The sequence below is a fragment of the Macrotis lagotis genome, chromosome 5 (assembly GCF_037893015.1).
Source record: "Macrotis lagotis isolate mMagLag1 chromosome 5, bilby.v1.9.chrom.fasta, whole genome shotgun sequence".
Lineage (NCBI taxonomy): Eukaryota > Metazoa > Chordata > Mammalia > Peramelemorphia > Peramelidae > Macrotis > Macrotis lagotis.
In genome coordinates this window covers 139,641,264-139,661,496 of record NC_133662.1, presented here as the reverse complement: position 1 = coordinate 139,661,496, position 20,233 = coordinate 139,641,264, and the positions used below count along the sequence as shown (strand labels likewise).

Here is a 20,233-nt window from a genome sequence, read left to right as displayed (position 1 = left end):
TTGGACCTTGCTAGTTCGGTTGAGAGGCCAAAAGCTTTCACAAATACAATTTGCTTGATTGATTAACCTTGAGTTTTTGGGGTTGCTTTTTTTTTTGAGGTTGTTAGGAGCAACATTTCAATAACAATTTTTAAAAATCCATTTTGCTTTTTCTCTTTAAGGAACACATTTCTCATAAAATGGAAAAAGCTATTTTATGATTTTCTTCTTACATTGAGACTTTTATTTTAATAAGTGTCACTTAGCATTTAACATTGCCATTTCTTGATTGAAAGACAGACTCAGGGGCAGTGTTTCAAAAAATGCCTCATGAGATTTTTATTTTATTAGGTAGGTGAGAAAGTGAAGTAATTTGTCAGAATTTGGGAAGTGGGATTGTTTTGTTTTTAAGTTCTTCAGATTTCACTTTCTCCAACCTTTCACAGATTTCTTAAGACAATATCTGAATTGTTAGAGAAGTAGACATAATTCTCCTGTAATGGTATAAAGCAATGAAATTTATTTGGGAGTGGTAGAGGATTGTTCACTTCTTATTAGTTTTGTGATGTGAGTCTTTTCTTTATGAGACTGTCATTCGGGATTGGGAGAGGCAGTTAGGAACAGATTTGTCCTGATGATTTGAGGAGGAACCTTTTTATCTAGTTGAAGATGAAACAAAGCAATCACTCAGTTTATTTCAGTGACTACAAAGACTGTCAGGATTTCCTCAAAGACAATTTGTCCTTTAGTTTTGTTATATGCCTAGACAGTCCCTAGCTTGCCAGACTATGTTGCAAAAGTTGGTTTTGTAAAATTCCATTTTTTTTTAAAACCCTGAAATGCATTGCTCATTAAAACATCGATAAAGTTCTTTGGCCTTTCTACAAAGGCTTTTTAAAAATTAATAACAGCTGAAATGTAGTAAGGTACAAATAATTTGATAATAGATTATATATTCTTTGAGTTTAATAAGTAGATTCCTCACAGGCACATCCTAGATCTGTGATGTCATTGGTGCAGCATGCTAAAAACTTTTCTGCTAATGTAGATTATAGCACCTGCTCTCCACAACTTAGATTTAAGAGTTTTCTAGGGAAGAGGTATCAACACTTGGCCCACTGACCTCTCATGGCCAACATTACTTCCTTGACCTCAGTGGCCTTGTCTGGCCCACAATGCTACCAAGTGCAGGCTGAATCAGATTAAATGTAATTAGGAAGTTTTAATAAAATAAATTAAAATACAATAAAACATAGTATTGCATTTTTAAATGAAATCAGTATGCCATTCACAGGGGTATTTATGTAAAATTTAGTTACTGTTTCTATTTGTTTTTGACACCACTAGCCTAGAGAGTTGAGGCTAGAGGTTAAGTGATTTGCCCATGGTCACAAGGTCAATATATATCAGAAGTGGGACATGATCTATTAGTCTTCTTGGCTCCAATACCAGCTCTCTGTCCATTGTCATAATGCTTTTCACGTTTTCCTTATTTTATGAAAAAAGAAACAAACTCAGAAATGTTGATATAATTTAAAGGTATAACCTAAAATATTGACTTAAATTATTGATAATTTATATTTTGTAGTATATGAGTATTTGTTATGCTTGCGATATTTAGGGTGTTAGCATCAATTCGATAAATATTTATTTAGCTTCTACTAAGTGCCAGGAAGGAAACAAATAAAAAACCCCCACAGTTCCTCCTGTCAAGGAGCTTACACAAAAGGCAGCTGAAGAGGGAGAGAGGCACAAGAAGTTACCCATCACCTATGGAATTGAAACCAAGCACATCTTGATGATGCAATGTGGAGAGTTAGCTAGAAAATTCAAATACCAGTCTTCTATAAAATAAGGTTTTGGAAGGACTTTAGTGCTCTGCTGTGGAGTCCTCAAATAAAGGGAGAGATTAGGCTGAAGAAAATGAGAGTGGATTCATTTTCTAGGCTAGTATAAGAGCCTGATGTTTAGACTGATAAAGTAGCAGATTAAAAGAATAAATCAATATTTGAAAATTTATTTGTTCCTCCTCAGAATGTATGAACACTTCGGCTGTTAATGATATTACAGGGTGAATATAAAGGGTGAATCTGGTCCATGTCATTGCAGTGCTTGCCTTTTGGAGTCAGAGGCTCTATTGGTAAAATATTATATACAACCATATTTGTTTAGGAAGATAGCACTGGATTTCCATCTTTAGATATTTGAGCATATATTTCCACTGCTGCCTTCCCCTTGACCCCCAAGAAATAAACCAGGAATAATGACTTCTTGAAACAAAAATTGTGTTTAGAGTATTAGCATGATGGGGTGAGTAACTGGGAGATCCCCAGGCTTTTCTCTTGTTCATCCTTCTCCCTAATTTATCCCTATCAGGCATGGTTTTTGAATTTTCCCTGGGATGAGGGGAGATTGGAGTTATATAGATTATACAGGGTGTGATCCCACAGCAGCAAGAAGGCAGGAAAAAAAAGGAAAAAAATGGAGGTTAAATCTTAAGCATTAATCTTGGGACCAGAAAGGGAGTGTCACCGTGTGTGTGTGTGTGTGATATGTGTATGTATATATTCACAGATTGGATATCAATATTCAAGAATAAATATTTGGGGCAATATACATGTATAAATGACATGTTTTTTTATTTGCTTACCTGTGTTCATGTTGTATATTGTCCTTTTCCCCAACCCCCCAGGCAGAATATAAATGTTTTGAGGGTATGGACTGTTTTGTCTATATTTAGGACCTGTGATCATCAATGTAAGGGACTCCCCTGTATGGAACCTCAACAGCTTTTCTGTATTCAGAGGTTAAGTGCTGACTCATGAGCACACAGCCAGTAATGAGTCACAGACAAGCCATCTCCCTGACCTCGAAATCCCTTTGTGTCGCTTTCTTAAACATGGTTTTAAGGAAAATATTGATTTTTATAGCATAAGAACATAGAATAAGATCTAGAAGGGACCTTAGAGACTGTTAAGCCCTGCCCTCTCATTTTACAGATGAGGAGAGAACTACTCATCTCTTAAGAGAGTTTCACTGTCTTAATAATTTCACAAATTATCTCTAGCCAGTTATATGCTCACAGCCACACAGATGACATCAATCAGTTCTCTGGGCAGTTGGGCAGAACAGGGCTAGATAGTGAGTGGAGTGGAAAATGACTAGCCACTTATCCAGATAACTGAAGCACTTAAGTGATTGATGTAGAACTATGAGCATGTGGTTGATTGTAGATAATCTGTGAAAGCCCATCTTAAGAGATGGGAGAAAAGTAGTTCTATGGATTGGTAGATAAAAGATATGAATCTTTTATTCTTCATAACCTTTTTTTAATAGCAACCTTTCCCTTACTTTCAGACTCTTCTGAAATTCCACTGTAGTAGATCTAATCTTAATATAGTTAAGAACTCATTATGATAGAAATAGTGACAGTTTGTTCCATTTCACATCTATTTGTTAACAATCTTCATATCCCACCCAGATGTACTCTTTGAACTTCTTTATCAAACTCTGAGGCACAAAATGAAGAAGACCTAGGTTTATTTCTGTCAGAAAAACATACTAACCCTGTGATCTTGGGGAAGTAACTTAATATCTCAGTTTGTAAACAATTCTCTACTATACTATAAGATGCTTGCTGGAAAGGTTCTGACCTGCTTTGGTCGGTAAGAGGGAATGACTCTATACCAATGAAATCCAAATTTTATCCCTATTCTTATCTTGTTCAGCTTCATATTATTTCATGCCAAACCCTCTCAGACAATTTTTTCTTCAACTACTTCTTTTGATTTTACTGTTCTCTGATGTGTTAGTACTTGCAATTTTTCCTTTTTTCTTAGAGAAAAGATGTTTAGTTCCTTTCCCAGCCCCTTGTAATCTGGATTCCATCATCATTACTCAAGAGAACTACATCTTCCCAAAGTTATCAGTGATCTAATTAATTCAGTGACTTTCCCTCAGCCCCTATTCTTCTTGACTTCTGCAGCATTTTGATACTATTGACTATTCTTTTTTGAGTTTTTGTGATGCTCTTCTCTTCTTTGGGTTTCCTCTGACTTGTCTGACTTCTCTTTCTCAGTCTCTTTAGCTGAATCATCATCAATATATTGCCCCCTAACTCAAGTTTTGAACTGACTACCTTCTCTGTCTACATTTTTTCTTTTCCTTATGATCTAATCAGTTCCCATGGGTTCAATTAATACCTTTATGTAGTTGACTCCCACACCTATCTGTTTATCAATAGTCTCTCTCTTGAGAGACACCAGATGCCTTTTGGTCACTTAGAATTGAATGTCTTTTAGGCATCTCAAAAACAGAATTTATTTTCTTCCCCCTCCCCCTTCCCAAACCACCCCTCTTCTGAACTTCTCAATTTTTCAGTCACCTAGGTTTCATCTTGGAAGTCATTCTTGATTTTTTCATTCTCTCTAATCCTACATATTCAAGAAACGTCTTGTCAATTATGTCTCTACAGCATTTCTCAAATCTGGTCTCTTTTCTCTACTCATATTTCCATCATCTTATTTCAGGCTCCTACTACTTTGTGCTTAAACTATTGTAATAATTTCTTATTGATCTCATTCCCCCAAGTCTTTTTTTCCCCAGTATATCCAGCCAGAGAAGATGTTTATGGTCAGCATGATATTCCTAAAGGAAAGATTGGTCATGGTGCTCCCTACTCAAATTGAACTCTGATGGTTCCCTTATTTCATCAAGAATCCAGTGCAAATTCCTGTTTGGTACTTAGGGCTCTTTAAAGTCTAACCCCAGCCTTAACTATCTGATCTTATTATTGCCATCCTAGTGCTCTACAGACTAGCCCAATTTGATCTTTTTTGCTTTTCCTTACACATGATGTTCCAGTTCCCATTTCCTTACATTTGAACTATCCACCCTGCCTAGAAGGTACTTCTTCCTCTTTACCTCTACCTCTCAAAATCCCTAGATCTTTCAGAGTTTAGTTCAGGTGTTTCTTTCCTTACAAGGCCTTTCCTAATCCTACCCAGCTGCGAGTACCTCCCCTTCAAAATTGCTAGAATTACTTTATATATATTGTATATAACATTATTTTCCTTGTTAGAGTCAACTTTTTGAAGGCAGAAATTGTGATTTTTGTCTTTGTATTCTTGGCCCAATGACTGCAATATAGGAACATTTAATACTTCTTGATTTGTGATTCTGGGCCTCCTGAACTGGATATATTTATTACCCTTTCTCAGAGAAATTTGTCAGAATTAAGTCAGTCTTTCATTTTGTCAAGGGACGCAAAAGTATTGTGTTCTGGGAAAGTAATTGGAATCATAGAACTTCATTCTGGTTTACTTTACTGATGTGGAAAGTGGTTAGTAGTGCCAGAATCAGAATTTAGTCTTCTGAGTCCCAGGCTAATGGCAGTTGTTTGTTCAATGAGGCTGTCTACCACAGTTGGATCAATCACACCTGTATGTTAGAACTCTAAATGCTGTTTGAAAACATCCTTCACAAATCCTTTTGTAAGGTAGACTTCATGACACCTAAATTTAACTCTTTTGGTTGTTAAAATTTTCAGTCATCCAAGCTTAATTAAAACAAGTCCTACCTGTGTTTTATAGGCTTCATAGGAACCTTTTGTTGTTATTCAGTTGTTTCAGTCATGTTCAACTCTTTGTGACATTTTGGAATTTTCTTTTTTCTTTTTTAAGGTTTTTTTGCAAGGCAAATGGGGTTAAGTGGCTTGCCCAAGGCCACACAGTTAGGTAATTATTAAGTGTATGAGACCGGATTTGAACCCAGGTACTCCTGACTCCAAGGCCGGTGCTTTATCCACTATGCCAACTAGCCGCCCCCTGGAATTTTCTTAGTATGCTTTGCTGTTTCCTTCTCTAGTTCATTTTATAGATGAAGAAACCAAGGCCAACAGAGTTAAGTGACTTGTCTAGGATTGCACATCTAGTTAAATGTCTGAGTTGAGATTTGAACTCAGAAGATCAGTCTTACTGAGTCCAGGCCTGACACTCAATCCACAGTGCCATATGTACAGAAAGATACATCATGATTAAAAAAAGTTCATAACTTTTGTTAAATGTATTCTTGTATCTGTTGTGAGCAGAATTGAGAGGGATCTATTTCATGTTGAGCATTGTGTAAAAATCACATTTCTTATCAGTCATCCCTGGGATCAGTGTCCTTAAAGATAACATCATCTATAATTGGTGAGGAAAGGAAGTTGAACTTAAATCTGTGATGACTTCATTATTTTTCTTCAGAATGAAATGGGACATTTTGGCTTGTGAGACACTTCGTTTATCTGCTGTTAGTCATGTTAAATGGCTGTAGTCATCCTTAAGAGCTGCCTGCCTTTGGCAAACATTTATGTCTCTAGGGATTTGTGAGGTAATTGGTTGAGAACAATAGTCAGGAGGTTTACTGCCTAGGCAACAGTTGAGAATGGATCTCTAGTTACTCCAGAGGGAGGCTAGAATTGAATCACTGTCTCATCCATCCCTCTTTGGCAGGGGAGTCAATGGGGGGGAGGTCACTGTCAAGAGTCCATGTCCTGAAATACCCACAGAGGTGCCAGTGTGACATCTATGTTTAAGCTGACTACTAGTGTATTTCATATCTATTTGGAATGCCAAGAAACCATCCGGAGAAGATGTTTATGGTCAGAATTTGAGAACCTTTGCTTATCTCTGGCCAAAGAAACTAATTTAGAAGATTTTGATAGGCAAAGAAAGGGGACATTGAGACATCAAGACAGCCCTTGTAACAAACAGATCAAGAAAAACAAATTACTTCATTGGCCATATAAAAAATTAGATAATATGCATATATATAATATGTTTATGTTTGTATGTTTATATATGTATCCATTTTGGTAGAGATGAAAGATGTTAGTAAAATCAATCTTAATTGGTGGAATGATTCATCTGGTTTATTCCATTAGCAAATGAGACTCAGGCATGCTAAGTACTTATGAGATGCCCAGTGGTTGGTGTCTCAACCCTTGGAAGGACAAGTGGTGTTCAGCCACCTGAGACTGAGCAATAAAAGGCCTGTGATGCCATTAGATGTCTGGGACTTGATCACTATAAAATCACTGACCTGATGATTAGTCCATGAGAGACAGGTTTGGATGTACTGTCCTGTCAGCAATTGCTACCAGAAATTACCTCCTGGTGCTTTTGCATGATGGTAATGGAGTACCTCGTTGATAGGGGAGGGAAACCATATCCATAAGACCAAGGACTACCATAGCATCCAGAACTTCATCAAAAATCCTGTTTCCATTTATCAGGCCATGGGGTGAAACAGTTCTGGAAAGGCAAGTGAGAAGGATCTCTTCCCCACAATAATAAACATAATGTGCAAGCCCTATTTCATATATATATATATATATATATATATATATATATATATATATATATATATAAAAATTATGAAGGGAAATTTACTTACATGAAATGTTAGTTTGCTTTACCATCCCTTTTCTCAAGGAGCTTTACAATGTATCTTTTTAAGAGATATTTGTAAAATGATAAGAGTATGAGATTAGTTGATGTTGGTTTTTCATTGTAAGCCAAGAAAGTTTCAAATTTGATTTGCAGGTCATAAGAGGATCATTGTAAATACTTGATGTGACATGATTTAAAAAAAAAACCTTTTGGAAGTTTGATGAATCTGGCAGTAATGTATAGGGAGAGATTTAGGTAGAGATAAACTAGTTTTAAGTAGCAAGTGATGAGAACCTGGATTATACTAGTATAATAACAAAGATTGGATATACTGAGAGGGAGAAAAAGATAATTTTTAAATTGAAAGCCTAGAGAACCAGTGGAATAGTTTCACACTGACAAATATGGGGAAGCTAGAGAGAGGATCTGGTTTTAGGGAAGTTTTGAGGGAAGATGATTTTGTTTTTGTTTCTTGAATGACAATTTTGTGATGATAATAGGATGTGTAAGTACAGAAACATTCTTTAGTTATCTAGAGTTTTGAGAGGTCACAGATTTTTAATAGTTGCATGACTTTTATAGACAAATGATTTTTCTAAGGCTTTGTTTCCACAGCTATAAAATGGGGTCAATAATTCATGCTCTGCTTACTTCACAATGTTTCTTGGAGGTTAAATTGAGGCAATATATGCAAAAGCATATGCAGAAGTGGCTAAATTGGGGCAATATATGCAAAAAATAAATGCAAAAGAAATTTAAGTCTGAAGAATGATTGAAGTTTCCAAGGAGAAAGAAGAACTGGACCTTCTTGAAGACAGGGAAAAACTTTTCTGTCTAGCAGCTGGTTAGAAAGTATTGACTTTCCTGTCCTTAGTTCCTACAGAGGAAAAGAGGAAAATGAAGAGCTTAGAAAGAAATAGTATTATAGAGTAATATAGAGGGGGGTGCTGAGTTTTAAGAAGTCAGAGACATGAATGCAGAAAAATATTTATAGCAGCTTTCTTTGTGATGGCAATGGATCAGATATCAAGGCGATACTCATTAGTGGGGAATGGCTGAATAAGTTAGAGTATATGATTGTGATGGAATACTATCATGCTGTGAGATAGGATGAAGAAAGGATGGTTTCAGAGAAATCTGGAAAGACATGAATGAACTGATGCAGAATGAAGTGAGTAGAACCAGGTGAACAACCTATATATAACAGAAAGATTGTAAAGACAAACAACTTTGAAAGACTTAAGAACTATGAGTAACCCAATGAAATATGCTACTTACCTCTTGACAGAGAGGTGATGGATTCAGAGGCCTATATCTGAGTCTAAGTATCTGACTGTGTCTATTTTTTTATTTTGACATATGCATATGTATTTTGGATGTGGGTAATATGATAATTTAAAGATATTTTGTTTGTCTTTATTGAGGTTAAGAGGAGGGGAAGGTGGGAAATAGAGAACATGGATATCAAAATAAAATTTCATTTAAAAAATAGGAGGGTATTAGAGAACACCAGCTTGCATATCAAAGAAAGAACAGTTGAATGTGCTCTACAGAATAGCTATTATAGTTGATGTAAGCTTGTTTTGTCTTTTATTCTTTTTTTTTCTAGCTTCACCACAACTCTCTATGACAGAAATTTTAGGTTATAGAAACTGTTCTAGGAAATGGCCCAAGAAACATCTGAGATGTAAACAACCTTATTATGTGTTCCTTTTTCTCTGCCATATACAGTGCCTTCCTCCAAAATCAGTTTCCTCTAAGTTGTAAGAGGCCAGATATTCTTGGTGGGTGCAGTACATACTTCCCTTTCCTGAAAAGGAAATCATCTCTACATTTCATTAATTGAAGATTTAAATGACTATTTACATTTGATAACAGACAAATCAATCTGTGAGAGAAAAGCTTTTTTATTCTATAGGCAAACGTTTTACATTGTGATGTTTTTATCCTTACATTTGATTTATACAATATAAGCATGTAAGGAATATTTGGCCAGATTTCTGTTCCAAATTTTTCTGTTCCACATTTGGGGGGGTTAATGAAGGATCTAGTATTACCACAGCATATACCAGGTCCTTCTATTCTCCACCATCTCCCAAAGTCAGTAGAGACTCACTGTACTTGCTTGCATGACAATATCTATCAAACTCATCTTCTGCCATCTCTTCCTTTTGCCTTTATCTTTCCCAACATCAGATTTTCCATAGTTCTATCATATTATTTAAGATTCAGCTTCAGTGTTGTTTCATCCAATGAATAGTCTGAATTAATTTATTTATTAATTTGATTGCCTTTCTGTCCAAGGGAACTCTCAGACATCGTCTTAAGAACCTCAATTTGAAAGTGTTGACTGTCCAAGGGACTCTCAAAAGTCTTTTTAAGAACCTCAGTTTGAAAATGGTGACTGTGTAGTTCAATTTTCAGAACCATACATTGCTACAGGAAAGATCATTAAGGAAAAATTTTAAAAAAGTTAGTTCTTTTTTGTGAATGAATGTTAGTGTCTTATTCTAATGCAAGCATTTATAGATCTGTAACTTATTTTGTTTTCTCATCCAGTTATGTTTTTCTATGGAAATATTCAACTTTCAATGATCTCATAATGATGTTATCTGGCTTGTTATAAAATTCTTTTTGATGTAATATTTCTTAGCAGTATTGTGTTAATCATTGCTATAGAAATTTAAAATTTTAAATTGTGTGGTGGTGATATTGTAGTTACAGAATTCTTTGAAGTAGAAACATGGCTTTAATTGTAACCAAAATATTTATAACACCATCAACACGCTTGGTACTTCTCATTTTTTCTAGTATTTTATTATTGCCATTGATACCTTCTACTTTTATGAATAAATTTCCATGCACTTGGTTGATTGTAGAGAAAGAATCACAGGATAGTGAAATATAGATGCTATCTTTAGGGATCATTTAGTGCAATTTCTTTCTTCTTCTTTTTTTTTTTTTAAGGTTTTTGCAAGGCAATGGGGTTAAGTGGCTTGCCCAAGACCATCCAGCTAGGTAATTATTAAGTGTCTGAGGCTGGATTTGAACTCAGGTACTCCTGACTCCAGGGCCGGTGTTCTATCCACTGTGCCACCTAGCCGCCCCCAATTTCTTTATTTTAGAGATGAAGCCCAAAAGGTGAAATAATTTACTTAAAGTTTCATCCAGAACCTAGGTCTTCTCAGTTCTTCTAGTGTCCTTTTTTTCACTATTTTTGCCCCCTTCTTGTGAATTATTTTATTTGTCCACAAGTGTACCTCATTATATATCACAGTATCATAGATTTAGAACTAACTTTATTAAGTCATTCACTGCAACTTTCTTATTTAGAAAGGACCTCTTATTTAGAGGACCAGGAAATTGCAAATGAGTACCCCCCTCAATTTTCTCCCTCCCTCCCTTCCTTCCTTCTTTCCTCCCTCTCTCCCTTCCTTCCTTCCTTCCTCCCTCCCTTCCTTCCTTTCTTCTTCCTCCCTCTCTCATTCTCTGCTTTCTTTCCTTTCTTCCTCCCTCCCTCCCTTTCTTCCTCTCTCTTTTCCTTCCTCCCTTCCTTTATTCCTTTCCTTTTCCCTTCCTCTTATCCTTCTTGTTTTCTTCCTTTCTCCCTTCCTCCCGCCTTCTCTAATTTTCTTGCCTCCTTTTTTGTTTCCCTCCCTTCTTTTCCTTCTTCTTTCAATTTTTGGTAATTCTGGGTTTTCATATGTATTGTTCTGCTTAAAATAAGACTTGTCTTTTTTTTTTTAAAGTCCTCTAGGGGCGGCTAGGTGGTACAGTGGGTAGAGCACCGGCCCTGGAGTCAGGAGGACCTGAGTTCAAATCCGGCCTCAGACACTTAATAATTACCTAGCTGTGTGGCCTTGGGCAAGCCACTTAACCCCATTGCCTTGCAAAAAAAACAAAACAAAAAAAAAAAACCCAACCAACCAAACAAAAAAACCCCAAAAAGTCCTCTAAATTTTTTTTAATTCTTGTGAGATTGGTTCTTAATATTATCACTGTGGTCTGTAGAAAAGCTTTACCAAAGCAGTTTTAAAAAGTGAAAAGTCTATGTGGAGTGGAGGCAGAGCAGAGGTAGTCTTTTAATTTCAATTGTGATCATTTTATAGGTTTTTAATTCTCAAAGCTGAGATAAGTTTCAAGTATAGGTTCCCCTCCCCTTCCTCCCCATTTGCCTTTTCCACATCTTATAAAAGCTCTCTTTTAAAGAGTGAAATATATCTTTCAAAGTGATTTTAAAATTCCAAACAAGGAAGATGCTCTCTAAAATGAAAGGGAGTGGAGAAAAGGAGCCCTCCTTTCACTCATGTTTAGCGAGCCAATTTGGAGGTTGCTGTTCTCTAACCACAAAGTACTACAAATTGTTCAGGCTTTTTGGCAGCATAGAGTAAAATTGCCCTTTTTACCCTTTCTCCCACATAGTTACAGAGAATTTCTAGCTGTAACCCAGCTTTTATAAACTCCTGGTTTCAGTGAAGCCAAACTTTAAAATTTCTCATCTAGGATCATGAAGGGACTTCATTGTGTATAAAAAATAAATTGTGCAAGGATACCTACAAAGGAACAAAACAAAATTTCAAACTGGACAAGTCATAAGTACAGGCCAGAACAGTTCTTCTGGTAACAAATACAATTTGATTAGGATGAGAAAGGAATAGAAATTGATGTGCGAATTGATTCTTACTCTTCATGATGTTAGTCAATTAATAGCTGATTGTTAATATTTAGAAATAGTTCTAAATCAGTTTTGTTCTGCAAAGACTTTTCTCATGATTAAGAAACACTTACAGGCTAATATCTTAACCTTAAAGTCTGTGAACTGGAATATCCTTTTCTTGAATCATTCCTACATGGACCAGAAGATGCTGGGGCCAATAGGTGTCATTCCGGATAGAGCACAGTTTAGGAGACACAAGTTCAAATCTAGCTTGATGCTATTAGCTGTATGGTTCTGGGCAAGTCACGTAATTTATGTTTGCCTTATTTTCCTTATCTGTAAAATGAGAATAACAATAGCATTCAGAATTATTGTGAGGATCAAATAAGATGATAACTTAGCATAGAGTGGCAAATTGCTATTATTGTTAGCTATTATTAAATAAATGAAATATAATATCTTACCATCTTTCCTACTTCACATTTCTGGAATAACTTCATGGCAAGTCTTCCCTTGCTGCTGCCAATTTGTTTGAAAGGTAGGAAGAAAATAAGCATTAATTTAATGCCTACCATGCTTGAAGCACTGTGCTAAGCACTTAACATTTGATTTTTCTTCTTTTTTAATGGTATTTTATTTATTTTTTCAATTACTTTGCAATAGTAGTTTTCAGATTTTTCTTTATTATTTTCTTTTATTTTTCCAATTACATGCCAAAGTAGTTTTTAATATTCATTCATTCATTCATTTTTTTCTGTCACCCTCCTTTCCTAGTTGTACATATACACATACATGATCATTTAAAGTTTGATTTTACAATCACTCTGGGAAGCACAGGTGTTAACAATATCATCCCCATTTTACAGTTGAGGAAACTAAGGCACTCAGAGGTTAAATGACTTGCCAAAGGTCATGTTGTCAGAGGCTGAATTTGAACTGTTCTATCACTTCTCAGTGGCTAGCAGTTGTTTGGAAGTTGTGCTTCCATGATCTTCTATCCATAATTGTATATTTTGCAATATATTTTTCTTCAGTGTATCTTTATTCTATATCTACATGCTACATTTTGATTAATATAATTACCTGGTAAATAGTTAATTTTAATTTCAGTGTATTAAGTCACTTTTCAGGCTCCTTGTCTTTTAAGTTTCCATCCACTTTTGAATCATTTCCAAACTATACCACTTTTGGGTCATCTTCATTCCCTTCTCATTGGAACTTGTACACTGAAGTGTACCTCCCCTTTTACTCTCAGCTTCCACAATTAGAATTTAAGCTCCTTGAGGTCAGAGACTTTTTTTATACTTGGGTCCACAATACAGCGCTTATTAACACCTTAATAAATATTTTTTTGTATCCATTTGTTCCCATTTACTTTTCATTTTAAATACTTATAATAGATTCTTCTCCCTCTAGTTATGCATTTTCACTTTTTCATAAAAATTTCCCAAATTTAAAAATTCTGCTCCATTTTTCCAGTCTTAATCAGCATCTCATTACATTAATGTATCACAATTTAATTAACCATTTGCCTATTGGATTTTTAGGTTACTTTTAGATATTTTTTGGGGGGGTGGGGTGGGGAACTGGTTACAAATACATTTGCTGCCATAATTTTGTTGCTGATGGTTATTTTAGGGAATGTTGCACACAACAGGAGTTTTGGATCCAAGGTTAGGATTATTTTTGTAACTTTATTCTGTCCTATTGATTATTCTTCAAAAACAGCAACAAAGGCAATAGCTGACATTTCCAGGCATGTGCCTGGAATCAGCTGGGTTCTTGTAGTTCATTAGCAGTAAATGAGTGTGTGCCTCTTTCTCCACAATTCTTCCAGTGTTGAGTTTCATTGTTTTTAGTTGTTTTGCCCTTTCAGTGAGTTAAGATTATTCTAATTCACATCGATAAGACTGTTTCTTTTAGCCTGACAGCTTCACTTGATTAACTGTTAGAATGTGCTTTGATGATGCTTATACTTTGATTAGACTTTGTGACACTTCTTTAATAGTCTTATTTATTTATAGAGACATGGAAGATGGGGTAATCTAACTCATATCATATACCCATAGTGAGCAGTGAATAATTCATATATATAATCAGGAGCATCAGTCACTGTGTAGTTAATCTATTTAAACTAACTTAAACATAATGGAAATAACAGGTGTTCCTTTTGTATTTAAAGGTAGAGGAGTCAGGATATACACAACTAGCCTCCTGCTACAGTTGTGTCAGGTTTTTCTAGTTGTACTTATTTGGGGTTTGGAATTTCTCCTTACTTTTCTTTTATCATAATAATTCTGTTAACCTAACATTTTTGTGATAAAATGACCTTGTAGAGATTCTAGATAACAAAATGTGAGTTGTAGCAGGTTTCAGATGGCTGTCTCATCCTTCCCTGGATATGAATTACTTCTGTAGACATATTTGAAAAGTGGTCATCAGGTCTCCTCACCGAGACCCCTCACCAAGCATTAGGAACTCGCATATCTGCCCAAAACGTCCCATTCAACTTTTGAACTGCTCTGATTGTGAGGAAGATTTTCCTGATAGGAAACCAAACTTTGAAACTTTAATTCACTGTAAAATCTCTGGAGTTCTCTCTCCTGTGGTAAAGTAAAATTTTCCCAGTCAATCAATCTCAATATTAATATCAGTTAATCAATAAACATTGATAAGTACCTTCTGGATTTCAAACATTGTATTAAACACTAATATTTCTAGATGAGACCATTCAAATATTGTCATATCACTTCCTAGGAGTTTTCTTCTACCGAAATAACCTAGTTCCTTCAATTGATCCTTGTTTACAAGTCCCCTCCTGGATTTTGAATATTTTAGATTTGTATATTTAGATTGACCTATAATGACGAAATTTAGTTTTAGCATTCTTTTTTTTTTTTTTTTTTTTTGCATTAAATCAAAGTACCATGACTTAGGTTTTATATCAGTCAGGGCTAAACTTTTGCTTCCAAATCTGGCTTTTTATACAAACCCAAGTTCAGTTCAAAATGCCATGATCACAGTCTTATTTGATCCAACAAGCATTTATTGAGTGCCTTACTGTATGCCTATTATGGCTTAGTACTATGCCTAGGTACTGTTATACATAAATTTTAAAACAAATCTCTGTTCACAAGGAGCTTACATTTTACTGGGGGAAATTTACATTTTATTGGTGGTGGGAAACACCATTATATAGATAAGTAGATACAAATTATATACGGGAGGGAATATTATTAAAAGTTTGGGGGGATCAGGAAAGATAATTGAGAATAATGTGAAACCAAAGTTTTGGTGTGATATAAATGGACAATATATTCATTTTAATTGAAAAAATTATAAAATCACTTTGTGGTAAATGCTCCATCACATTTTTTCACAGTATATCCTATATTATTCCTTTAAAAAGCTCTTAATTTAGGGACTTGGGAATATATTTTTTGGGGGGTGATCTATGTTTAAAGCAGTATAATAATCTAATAAAATGTTAGTTTTATACTTTCTCCCCTTTTTGGTCCCTTCCCCCCCAAAATGGACCATGTTTAAGAAATTAACTTTATATCATTTTTGGAATGACCAGTTACTATTGGAGATGGAAAAGTTTCCTGTAAAATACTGCTTTCTATTAATCTTTACTTCATCTCCTTTATCCTCTATTTGGTCTGGGCATCTGAATGCCCTTGATTTTGTGATTAACTGCAGATGACTTTTTGCCACATTGGCTGCCTTTGTTTTTTGCATATGATTCATCAGTGGGATTTTAAGTTAAATGGGACACAGATGAATTTCCACTTTTTTTTTTTGAGCAGTTTTCCCCAATTTTGTATTAAATGGCAAGATTGACTTTTATTTTTAGAAATTAAATAAGTCACGGTTGTGGAGCAGTCTCCCCCTTTAATGTCTGAAATGGAAGAATGTGAATGGATTTTGTAGGCCACTGTGGAAAGCTGAGCAAAGCCTGTGAATTCAAGTTCAAGATGAGGTTTGCCAAAATGCCCCTGTCTGACCTGTGAGATGGTTCTCATCCTGGGCTCTTCTATGGGAGACAGCCAAGCTGAGTCTTCATGTGGAGAGGCAAAAGGGCTCTCTTAGAAGTTTTTCAAAGGACACTATTAGGTACAGATTGTTTGGCTCTTCCTTCTATTAAAAGCATATAACAATCTGGATTGTGTGAAGAAATGGTCAATTGAAAATGAGGAAATACTGCCTCCTTCAAATTGTGAGTATACCGGAAACAGCTTTTATTGATTACACATACTCTATAAATTCTAAATTCTAGTGTTACTCTTTTATGTTATAGTTTAATAAAGGATTTTTCCACTTTATTTCTTATTTTGCTGTATGTATGTAATTTTCCTTTTTTTTGAAGTGAAGAATATTCAAAACTTCTTCATAGGAAACTGAATGAAACATTAGTGGGTGTTTTGATTCAACAAAATAGGAACTTTCAAAGATGGGTAATTCTTAGTTAGGAATTGATCACACTTTTTTAGGGTGGCATTGAGAGAAAGAGGGGAAAGGAGGGAGGAAGGAAAGAAAGGGAGAGAGACGAAAAAGAGGAGGGAGAAAAGGAGAGAAGGAAAGAGAGGGAGGGGGATGGGGGCAGTTTTCTGTGTGACTGCCAAAAGGCTTGAACAATTTGTAGTAGCTTGTGGCTAAAGAATAACTTCTCTTAGAACAGAACAACAGCTCCTGGACTGGCTCTTCTGGTTATGTGTGAGAAAATTTTTCTTTCTTTTTTTTTTTTTTGGGGGTGGGTGCTAATCTTTGGTAGGTGTTTACAGAAAGCAATTTTAAAAATTTAACTGAATAAAGCTGTAGTTCAGTTTATGTCAGGGTAGAATCCTTGGACAACATCCTTTGAAGGGTGTTTGAGTAGAATATATCTAATATTTTAAAAGCAAAAAAGCCTAAACCCCAAACAAAAAATAAGACAAGAACCACAAAACAGCAACAACAAAATCCCAATAGACCTTAGTCCTTTATTTTGCTCCTGTTTTATTCACTAGTGTAAAGTAGGATGATGTGTGTTTTTTTAGTAGAGTTAAATTTATTTTCAGTTATTTTCAACTGCTTGAACTATATATTTTTGTAGATTTTTTTAACCAGATACATTTGATTATACAGTGTGTCCCCTCTTTATTTGTTAACTTGGACAAGCTGTTTTGCATTATTTGCACATTTTTAAGAATATTAAAATTTATGAGATCAATTAAAAAAATTGGAAGACTAAAAATTGTCCAGTACACATCTGGATAGGTGCAACTAAACTAGTTCTTACACTTTTTGGGATGATGAGTTTTCCATTGCTCTTTTTCTTGTGTGACTGTGATTATTGTCATGCATGCTGTTGTGACCTGAATTTGAAGGTACAGATCAGATACAACCAATTGTGGGTTGCTTTTAAAATACACCAGACTTAACTGTAGTGTTGGAATTCAATTTTACTTTTGTACTACCTAAACTATCTGGGGGGAAGCTAGGTGGTATAGTGGATAGAGTCAGTCCCAGGCTTGCAGTCAGTAGAATTTAAATTGGACCTCAAACACTTACTAGCTGTGTGATCCTGGGCAAGTCACTTAAACTTGTTGGCCTCAGTTTATCTGTCTGTAAAATGAACTGTTGAAGGAAGTGGCAAACCATTATCTCTGCCAAGAAAACCCCAAATGGGTTCCATCCTCTTTTGTATTTGAGTATGGTCTGAAGTTTATTTGGTGTTATGTGTGATTTCTTGAGTGTATTTGCATCCATGTGTACATCATATACTCCCACACACAAATGCACTGATCTCTTACATATGTTTTTTTCTACCCAAGTAGAGTTCTTTTTTTTCATACATGTTTCCTTCAAAATCTTGTATTACTTTCTTAATTATTCGTTGTCTACTGTAATCTACCTACTTCACTTTGTCCCTGTATAAGTGGCTCTCCCATCTCCTCTCTCTCTTCAGCTCCTTTTTCATGTTTCTGTGTCTTTCTGTCCCTCATCTCCCTGGTGATGATGATGCACTTTTTCTTTTTGTCTTATTGTCTGACCTGGACACTTGGGGTAGAGATGTTTTAGTAGGTGGTACTTCCTCTGGGACAGTCTCCAAATGACTTGATTGATGCTCTGTAGTCTCCTGTTTGTGACCTGGTCTAATAAACAGTAGCACCAGATCCTGCATGCTGCTTTTTGTTTCTCTCCTGAGAGGAACATGAAAGGCTGTTTTAGACTCTGATTCAACCTAGAGATAATTATGGGAAAAACAATTTGTTTATGAGCAAGGCCTTCAAGCAGTGGTGCTTATCTCTCGTGGCTGTGCCATGGGACTGGTTGCTTGCACATTGAACATGCCTGGCTGCTCTGATGTTTAAATGAATGACCAGATTGTGTTTGGACAGTAGACTGTTAGGACTGACAACAATTCAAGGGATCTACTAAATTGTGAGACTGACCCTGTGAGGAAGGGCATCTCAGGTAGTCAAGTTCTGTTTACTAAATGTCAGTAGAATAGAGGAGAGGAAACTGCAGGATAGAATTTGATTGTGATATGACTCCTTTTTATCATTAGTGTCTGGTTTGTCGTGTGTGTGTGTGTGTGTGTGTGTGTGTGTGTGTGTGTGTGTGTGGTTAAGAGAGAATTTATCAAGAATCTGATCTCCATATGAACTTTTTTGTTGGTCAGAGTTCCTTGGTATGTGTCTCAGTGAGCAGTGTAAACAAAGGGGCAGGAATTTTGGTATCTTTTTTTTGTCTTATTATTTTGTTACATGTATTATTGAATTTGCTGACCTAACACAAGTTTGGGGTTTCCTACTTGTTTTTATTTGAAGTTGGAATAAGTTAATTGATCCACAGAACTTTAACAAGCACAGCCTTTGTGCCTGGCCTTTTTATGTACTAATTTTTTGGGGTGTAAAACTTTGAATGATTAAGCTCCATTTTCTAGGATCTTACATTATAACGAGAGAGACAATAGGCATATATATATATATATATTATATGTATATAATATATATATATATATATATATATATGCTTACAGAGAATAAATACAAATTATATGCAAGGTAGTTTGGGAGGGCAACAGGGTCCTCATTTAAGTCCCATCATTTAGGTCCTCATTTTACAAGCTATGTCTTGAGAGAAGAACTAGAGATATCTAAATAAATAGTGATATAGTAATCATAGATCTAGAGTTGGAAGGAACCTCAGAGAAACTCTAAGTCAATACCCCACTTTTACAAATATGGAGATGGAGACCAAGGAAGGTTGTGTCCCACTCTTCTGGTTCCAAATGCATTAGAAGACTGAATTCCTATGGACAGTGATAATCTACTTAAACTCATTCCTCAATGTTGAATGTACTTCAATACAGTCTTATTTACCATTTCATTGATTCTTAAACTTGCATGTCATTGATCAAACCCCATTTTTTCCCCTAAGACCATGTACTTTTCCCATTCTCTTCCTTCCCCTTTCCAAATCTCTCACTCTAAAGCTACCCAAATCCTTTTAATTTGTTCTCTAGAATGCTTGCTCCATTGGTAATATAGTAGATGCCATTTTTAAACCTTTACCTCTTTTACTTCTTCCATCTTATACTTGCTAATGAGTTGGTTTCTGTGACTGCCCTTTTCATCATTGGTACTATTTATTCATTCATGACTCCCAACTTGCTGGTCATGGTTGGATGAGTTGGGTTACTCCTTGCCTCCTCTATTTTCACTTCTAGACCCCCTCTACCAATAACATTCAGTAAAATGCTCCTTCTTTAAGCTACATTTAATCCATGTTTATCACCCAGTCAAGATTCTGGTTGGCATGGTCTATAAACCTTCAAGTCTTTTTTTCTTAGTGAGTTCAGTGCTTTAGTCTTTGTTTGTTTGTTTTATTTAAGGAAATGGGACTAAGTGACATACCTAAAGTCACACAGCTAGGCAATTGTTAAGTGTCTGAGGCCAAGTTTGAACTCAGGTCCTCCTGACACCAGGACCTGTGCTCTATCCGCTGTGCCACCCTTGCTTTACTCTCTATATCTTTCTGTTCTTTTTGCCAACTTTTGCCCTCATATCAGGGAACTTCAACACATATTGATACTCTCTCTCTGACATTCTAACTTCCTAGGTCCTCATTTTACTCATTTACCATGCACTAATCTACTCTAAACAGCTAAGATAAT

The 20,233-nt window shown here is 35.5% G+C and overlaps 1 protein-coding gene across 3 annotated transcripts in view; it reads left to right on the top strand.

Annotated features, from left to right (window-relative positions):
- Positions 1 to 20,233, top strand: part of EPB41L2 (erythrocyte membrane protein band 4.1 like 2) — a 262,601-nt gene that overhangs the window by 29,813 nt on the left and 212,555 nt on the right. The window contains exon 1 of one of the 3 annotated variants that reach the window (XM_074187578.1): positions 7,071 to 7,282. The exons of the other annotated variants lie outside the window; for them this stretch is intronic. The gene's annotated coding sequence lies outside the window, so the exon portion shown is untranslated. Of the gene's footprint in view, positions 1 to 7,070; positions 7,283 to 20,233 lie in introns of those variants that run through there. 3 annotated transcript variants of the gene reach the window in all.